This window comes from Argentina anserina, chromosome 3 (genome assembly GCF_933775445.1).
Source record: "Argentina anserina chromosome 3, drPotAnse1.1, whole genome shotgun sequence".
NCBI lineage: Eukaryota > Viridiplantae > Streptophyta > Magnoliopsida > Rosales > Rosaceae > Argentina > Argentina anserina.
Genome location: NC_065874.1, coordinates 9,056,011 through 9,065,241, shown reverse-complemented (window position 1 = coordinate 9,065,241; position 9,231 = coordinate 9,056,011). Strand labels below are relative to the sequence as shown.

At 35.4% G+C, this 9,231-nt stretch overlaps 1 pseudogene; it reads left to right on the top strand.

Moving 5' to 3' along the window:
- The first annotated feature begins 1,000 nt into the window (after positions 1 to 1,000).
- On the top strand, positions 1,001 to 2,708 carry LOC126788217 (BAHD acyltransferase At5g47980-like; annotated as a pseudogene).
- The last annotated feature ends 6,523 nt before the right edge of the window (positions 2,709 to 9,231 follow it).

Below are 9,231 nucleotides of genomic sequence, written 5' to 3'. Positions count from 1 at the left end.
TCATGTTGACGAGCTCTTTAATGATAAAAGGTTTCTTGGCAGTAGTCTTTTTCTCAAATAAGGACTCAAACTTCAACCAAAACTCATGCGTGTTGGTTTCATTGACAACATGGTGAAACACACTATCGTCCACCCATTCACGAATATGACCGATGCTGGAAGGGACCCACCCACAATTGAAGAGATACACTCTCACACTCACTTTATTTTGCTACACACACAAAACTCTATACTTGGAGTTTTCTCTTTATCTCTCACTCTTAATCACACACAAGATGATCTCTCTGGTATTGTTTATCTATCTTTTTGTACCATTTCTCATGCCTTTATATAAGCAAACATCATTGTGCAATTCATGTATTTGCATGTAACATGCATGGAAGCAAAGTCAATCTTCTTCCTTGATTCATGCTCAATGTTGGAATGCTCATCAATGCATTTTTCTTTCTTTGTCAAACAAATCAGCCACCACCACCCTAAGATTGTAGCTTTGTTTCTTACCTTCAACAAAAGCTGCTTCAAGTTTCAATAAAATTAGCTCCATCAATTGATGGGTCACCAAATTAATATGTGTGTTTGATTTACCGACATCACATAATTTTCTTACCTCAATTAAGGAGGGACTGGCCCTATTAAAAGTAAGTATAGAGAAGTTGTGATCTTTAAGATGCTAAGATTGCTAACTATCCCTTATCAGATCAATTTGCCATAATAGTCAAGCACTCAAGCACGGAAGTCATGTTTGTGGTTAGATGATAATATTATTAATAGATCAGAAATCTAATGATAAGACAAAATGATAGAACACTCATAATACATTGTATACCGATCAACGTGAGAGGCATAATAATTCAACATTTATATCTGATAGCTAATTAATTATTTTATAACAGACGTGTAAGAAGAAACTGACCTTCAGAAAAATAAATAAATAATAAGCTGACCAGAGGAGGGTGTTATATTTGAGCTTTTTTTTAAAGGAATTATATTTGAGCTTTAGCAGAACGATGGGGGGATTATGAGAAGAACGTAACAGATAGAGGGTGTTATATGTCATCTCTCTGCTGTGTTTGTGTGTATCTGATATTATGAAGTTTGAGGTAATCAAGAGTGAAATAATCAAGCCATCTTCTCCAATCCCCCATTATCTCAAACACTACAAGCTTTCCCTTCTAGACCAACTTGCTACTGTTGCTTATGAGCCCTTGGTTCTCTTCTATCCCTACAATGATCATGATGTTACGCTTCCACCTGAAAAGAGATCACTCTGGATGAAGAAGTCACTGTCGGAAACTCTGACTCGTTTCTACCCTTTTGCTGGAAGAATCAAAGGAAATGTCTCAATCGAATGCCACGATAATGGTATTGACTATGTGGAAGCTCGTGTCCATGGCCTTCTCTCCACCCTTTTAGCACAACCTGATGCCGTGACGCTGAGGCAGCTCCTTCCGGTAGAGATTGAGTCTCCTGATGCAGGGAGCGGGCCTCTTCTTCTTGTTCAGGAGAGCTTCTTTGATTGTGGTGGATTGGCAATTGGTGTGTGCATGTCACGTAAGTTAGGTGATGCATCTTCACTCAGCACATTCATTATGTCATGGGCTGCTAGTGCTCGTGGATTTAGTCAAGCTCTGCTTCCTGATTTCAACGCCTCATTTCGGTTCCCACCGATGGATGGTCCCTCTGCCAACAACTCTACTGTGGATCATATCATCAAGAAGCAGATGAATGGTTTTGTCACAAAGAGGTTTGTGCTTGATGCATCAAAAATTGGTGCCCTTCGGACCAGAGTAGCCAGTGCAAATGTGAAACAGCCCACAAATTCGGAAGTGGTCACAGCTCTCATTTGGAGATGTGCGGTGGCTGCAGCCTCAAGATCAAGCTCACTGCACAAGTTTACTCCTAAGCTCTCTTAGTTGTCCCAATCTGTGGACATTCGCAAAAGGGTTGTGCCTCCTTTGTCAGCTGACTCGATAGGAAACCTTGTCGGATGCTTTGCTGCACAGGCAAATGAGAGTGAGCTGGAGCTGCATGGCTTGGTTGCTCAACTACAAAAAGGGATCAAGGAGGTGAGTAACACTTGTGCTGAAAGACTAAAAGGGAGTCATGGATCTCGGGTGGTTATCGAATCTTTCAAAGAGGCAGATGATTTCATCCAAAGAGATGACATTATGAACTTGCATGTCTGCACAAATTTGTGTGATAATAAGGTTTTGTATGAGGTGAATTTTGGTTGGGGAAGGCCAGTATGGGTGAGCAATATTCCTAGTGGTTTAAACAGAAATGTAGCATCTTTGGCGGGTACAAGAAATGAGGATGGTATAGAGGCTTGGGTGACCTTGAGTGAGGGAGACATGGCTGCCTTTGAACATGACCAGGAGCTTCTTGCATTTGCTGTGGTGAATCCAAGTGTCTTCGAACCCATTGCATTGAAGTCTGCTCTCTGAAATTGTAATTGATGTCTGAATCTTGTTGAGCATCCAACTTTAGATCTTGTAAGTGAGATACGCTGTCCAGAAAATCTTCCTTATCATGTGCCTATCTCTATAATCACATTAGCCAATGTATCGAACATCATGTAACTGATCACCTTCCATCCACTTTACCATGAATCAAATAAGATTATTTAGCTCAAAAACTACTTGATGTTATACAAATTCTGTAAGTGATTATTTTTTAGACTGATATAACATAATAGTGAACTGAGTGCATACTGAATGTAACTAACCATGCATGGAAAACTATATATTTCATTATCTTGAATACTAACCATATTGCTCATCCCATACGGCCTAAGCTGATTGCCAATCATTTCAGAATGATTTCTTTACATAGGAAATATAGCTAATCAATCAAAATAACTAATTCGGATGAGCTACGTTAGCCTCTAATTCACATACTGGTGATCAGTTGACTAATACCAATAGGCCTTTCATTTCCCTTTCAAGTATTAATTTAAATAATTGTTTGATAGACTGCTTCAACGACCAGCACATCTGTAATCTGTTTGGAACACTTGGTCACAAAAGAAACTCAAAAACTAAGAGACATGCTATGCACGAGCAAAGGACTAAAGGAAATTACATTGTAGTTGATGGTCGATCACTATCTCCATTATTACTGAAATTCCAGAAGTGCATAGCCAAGAAGCCTTTCAATTATTGCAGAAACTCAAATATTAAAGGCCAACTACCATGAAGGGTACTGGGTACAGTAAGGAAACCTATCAAATTGAAAATTAAGAAGGCATCAAAGCAGTAAGATATTATGATTACGAAGCTACCCACTGATGAATAATCTCTCACCTGAATGACCTGACCGACTTGGGTCGGGAAAATTTCGTCGTATTTCCAGAAGGGAAGGTTACAAATTGCATGGGTAGTCGATCGATCAGATTCCCCAAGCAGAAATTATATGCATGCATGGATCGTGCGGCGGAGGTCTGCGGCGACATGGGTTCTTAATTTCTTATGATGGAAGAAAGAGAGAACGAGCTTAAAAGATTACGTTGGGCCCAACTGGTCTAAACTACCAGACACCATGAGCCCAAGACGGCATCAAAACACTTTCCATGCACACCTCTCCAAATGCTTAGATGTTACGTCCAATGTCAAAACTCTCTTAATTCTTTGCAATGAAAATCAAAAATTTTCAACGTTCAAAAATTGAATTAATCAATGAAAATTATTTTTGAAAATATTAATAATAATAAATCATCAGTAGGTTGATCATTAGCGAAACCTCTATCAAATGTTATTTAAAAGACAAAAAGAAATACAAAGCGAAAATGGGACATGAAACCTAACTCCTTAAACCCAAAATTATAATTTCTCTGGTAGAAAACAAATTAAAAGACATAATCAAGCTATAAAGTAAAATTAATAGAACTGAAAATTAGGTAATCTCATATATATAATATATATTATTAATAATCTAAATAAATTTTGTCAATCAAAACGCATGTGAAATTACATTAAGACTCTTTCACCATATGTTATTTGAAAATAAAATTATATAATTTAAAAATAAAAATGTAAATTATCAGAAAATAAATTTTAAAAATTCAGGATAATTTTCTTATATAACTTCACACTTCATTTGCTCACACATAGTGAGCGGTGGTTGCTAATATCTATGCGGGTGAGATTGTAAAGAACTAAAGATATAATAAAATCAAGAGGTAAATCCCACCAAATCAAACCATTCAAAGAAAGACTTGAGTTGGCAAGAGCATCTGATCGATGTGGGTGACAGAACTAGTCAGCCCCAGAAGCACGTTACGCTTGGAACTCCAAGTCCAAGTCAATAATCAAATAATTACTGAACTTCGGTCCAGATCAACGTTGCCAGACACTGATAGTTAACTAATTACTAATTACGTTATCTCTGTGTGTGAGAGAGAGAACCGACTCACCTGAGGTGATAGATAAACACCCAGTCAAATCATGTTGGTTTTTCCTTCCCATGCAGTGTCATAAACGTTAATAACGAAATTTCATACTCGTACATTTGTGTATTTGTGTATGCCTACCATGCACACTGGACAATGTACGTATAGTTGAAGTTCTGATCGATGTTTTATTCTAGCCTCGAATCCTCCCTCGATCACCTTCTTCTTCATCATCAAACATCTGGGTTTCTTTCTGTTGAAGTTACTGAGGATGTTAGAGCTGTTGGGAGTGGTTGAAGACTGTGGTATCTCAACCATTTAATGTTACTAATCTTCTCTGATTTGTTTCTTCACCTTGAAACATGTTAGGTCATACTTACTCTTGGAGTAATTGTAGGGAGTTAGATCTCAATATAAATAATGCTAGCTTTAGTTGGGACAGGTGTGGAGTGCAGATATTGTGGTCCGCCCCGCTGTTGAGACATGTCGTCCATACATAAAAATCCTCATATATAAAATCCTCATATATAAAATCTTCATATATATATGCTTCCGTGATTTCTGGTATCAGAGTCGTAAGAGTTGTAAGTATTTAATCTCTGCTTTTTAAACCCCTTAGTCCATAAGTGGAGTCTATGCCTCCTAAGTGCGGATCCTAAGTTAATCTATTTATTAACACTCCGCAATCCCCGATTGGTAAGCCTAGCCTTCTTGAGTGGTCCTTGAGTTGAATCCTTAAATCCTCTATTTATTGTATTATTTGTATTTTTGTTGCTATTCTTAAAATTTTGAAATTTACTTCTATTTACTGGGTTTCTGAGTTTCCTTCTTCTCCGACCAAATAGTAAGTTTTTCAGGTCCAAACAATAAGTCCCAAGTGAGGCATGAGCGGATGCGGCATGAGCGGAGCAGGGAAGATTGTCACCCTTAGATCTTGGTATTCTGAAGTCAATTCTCTATCATTTTAAGTCTAGTACCAGATCCTTTTCATCTGGCACAATGAGCAGACTTTTCAGATCCAACTCAGTCTCCTCTCGAGGGTCTAGTTTCTCCTTGAATATGATCTCATACGTTGTTAATGAAGAACAGATCGAATACCAGTCTAATGATAATATTGACCCTAATGATTGGAACATACCTAAAGTACCTACTAGTGAAATTTATAAAAAAAAATGGAATCTTGTATCTTTCAAAGGAGAACACCACATTAAATCAGTAGAACAAGTATACGCCTTAAGTAAACAACATGAAACATGTCAACTTCTCAGTCCAGATTCAATTAAAAAACATCAAAAAGATGGTCACCATTTCCTTTATATAGGTTTAGTTTAAATTGGTATTAAGCCTTTAACAAGGCTTGGCCTTAATGCCTCCATTATCTTATGCTTAAAAGACTCAAGGTTTACCGACTTCACTAACAGTACCCTTGGTTTAATTGAATCAAGTCTTTTAATGGACCAGTTCACTTCAATTGTTTCCCAGATTTTTCAATCAGCCTAAGTGATCCTCATATCTTAAAGACATTAACTTTAAACATTAAGACCTCAGGATACAATATCCTTGAAGGAACCCAACCTCTTGCTTTAATTTATCGAATTCATTACAAAGTTACGGGCACAAATATGAAATTCCAAGCCATTAGTCGAAGTCCTAAAAGTCAAACTCTGTTAATTCAAAGTAGTCAAAACAATGAAAACATCATTGTTCCCCAAACAATCAGGTGGTCAGATGCTCATCTTTCGGCCGAATGGTCTCTTACCAATGAATATCAACCAACAAATACTCAACGTAATCTTTCTGATTTAGATTCTATACGTCAGTTCAACGATGGAACTATAAGAATTAATTTCCAAAATTCAAGAATTAGTAAAACACCAAGAATCCAAGAGATCGGAAATTCGTCTAGGCATTCTTTTGCAACTGCTAGGCATTCATTTGTTGGCTCAACTACTGTAGATTCAATTTCTCCTCGCGATCGTGATATAGAACTTGATAATGTCATCAAAGAAATTCAAATAAAAGAATTAGAAGAACAAGTTCAGAATTTGAGAATTAACAGTATAACAACAAGTGAACAAGTCAGTTACCCAAATTATATTGAGACTTAAAATCATACAACTGTTGAAGACATACAAAACTCTCCAACATCTCCAACAGCTTTATATTTTATTGTAATTCCTCCATAAAATCCTCATATAAATATGCTTAGTCGACAATTTGAAATAAATTACTCTAAATTAGATAGTCATTTGGATGCTGAATAAAATATCCTTAGGAGAAATCTCTTTAGGATGAAATTCCCTTTTGAAAATCAGAGAAAACAATTACTTAAAGATTGGCAAGACTTAATGCTAAAAACAAGAACTGAAATATTATTTCTTGATTTCCTAGACCAATTAAATGAACATAAAAATATTCAAACTTTAACAAAAACAAAATGGAAAATTGTCATTCCTAATTCAACTCAAACTAACACTATTTCTTCTAGTCATCCTCTTTCAGAAACTATAGTTTTTAATCACAAATCAGGCACAGTCTTAGCATCGCCTTTTAAAAAGCCTTCTAAAGATCCAAAAGTTAAAGAACTTTACCCAGATGCTAAGAAAATCATTGAACAAAATAATTACTTAGTTACCATTGGAGAACAATTAGACAAAATAGAAACAACACTTGATTATGTTACATCTAAAGTTCACATTTTACCTAATCATAAACCAGAATTTCATATAATTCACTTCAACAGTAAACCTACTATCATGCATACAAACTGAATTCAAAAAATAGAAAAATTGTTAAAAAATCTAAAAAATGAACCAAGATCATCTAATACAATTTTTGTGATCAATATGAAACAAACTCCTGATTCTACTTCTAATAGCGATTCAACCATAATTTATCAATTAGACAAGGCATTCCAAACTTTGAATATTGATAGAATAATGCGGCCAAAGAAACAACACTCCAGAAATTAGACTGAAAGGCCACTCCCAATAGATATTCAACCCAACACTCATTCAAATATACAATTTGTAGTTTCCTCTGACAAAACATATGAATGGAAGTATGGAACATTGATAATTTATCAGAACAAGAAATATTAAATAAACTACATCATATGTCTATGACAGCAAATAATTACATCACAAATCACAACTTCACACAACCAGAAATCATTGATATTCTATTCTCTGGATTTACCGGAATGTTGCATTCTTGGTGGGAAAAACATCTCACTCCTGATGCACGATCTGATATTAAACATGAAATACAATGCGAACCGGATGGAACCCTAATATTTGATGAGCGTTGTAATATGGGCATTTCAGATGCTATAAACACCTTATTCTATACAATCATTCAACATTTTATAGGTACTCCGAGTCATATCACTTTTCGAAAATCATGATCAACTCAATAATTTAAAATGTCCAATCTTAAGTGATTTTAAATGATATAAAGATGTTTTCATACCTAGAGTAATGCTTCGAGAGGACAGTAACCAACTATTTTGGAAAGAAAAATTCATAAATGGTCTTCCCAAACTTTTTGCACATAAAATAAGATAAGTCCTCAGTAATGAAACATGATTTATTAATTATAATTCCCTAACCTATGGAAACATAATTACAGTTATACAAAAAGAAGGCATGAAAATGTGTATTGATATGAAACTAAATTTTCAACTAAAATCAGAAAAGAAATTAACCAAGTATGAGTTAGGAAATTTCTGTGAATAATATGGTTTACCATCATTACCCCCCTCTGGACGAAGAAAGTCATCCAACAAATTCATTAATCATTCAAGATCTAATCGTCACAAACCTTATTTTCATAAAAGAGAAAATTTTGAACCAAATAAATTTTATTCAAAAAATAAGCCAAAGAAAAACGGGAACAAAAAACCAAAATCTTACTCTAAGAAAAGATTTTTTGATAAAAGTAAAATGAAATGTTTTAAATGTCATAAAACCGGTCACTTTGCAAATGAATGTCCAGTAAAAACTACAATAAATCAATTAACACTTACACCAGTTGAAAAAGAGAATCTAATTAAGGTATTAGAATTAAGAAATACATATTCAGAGAATGACATAGGTGAAGATCTTAGATCTTTATCAGAATTTGACGGCAATTTTCTTGGGGATGTTCCTAGTCCTTCAAAACTCGTGCCTGCGCACGTTGAGTTATTTACCTAATTTTTTTTTGTATTTATTTATTTTGCTTGATTACTTGTCCCATTTTGTTATGTTGAATGTATCACATCCAACAGTTCATTTATTGCGTACTCGATCCAATTTTGTTCCTCCTAGCTTGAAGATATCGGTTATTTCGATGAAGTCTGCTCAGGTGACGACATTCAATTTCCTTTTGAGGAGTGCGCAGCTAACACTCCCAGAAAAAAGAAGTACGGCGAAAGGAGGGTGAACCATAGCAGTTGACCAGAGAAGTACACATGAATATATTTATATATTATTTTCCCATATTTCTTCAATAATTTATGCTCATTTTCACCCTCATATATGCAGGTTTATTCATGGAGACGGGAAGTACAAAGCCTTCAAAAAGAACAATATTTCCTAAAGCTTCTGTGTGTGATATTGAGATAGTGGATACAAGTCAATAGCTCTGCGATATTCGCATGCGAGTAGCTGCAGAAGTTTATGCAATGATAGAAGGCTTGATAGCGACGTATTCTCTAAGATGATTATTGCTGGGAAGAATGAGCTTGATATGTTGACAAATGAACTTAGCAAATATGAAGTCGACCCATCAACAATAAAAAACAAATTGGAGCATTTGATGACAAACGCTACCCTATATGACTCGGCAAGACTTACCTGCAC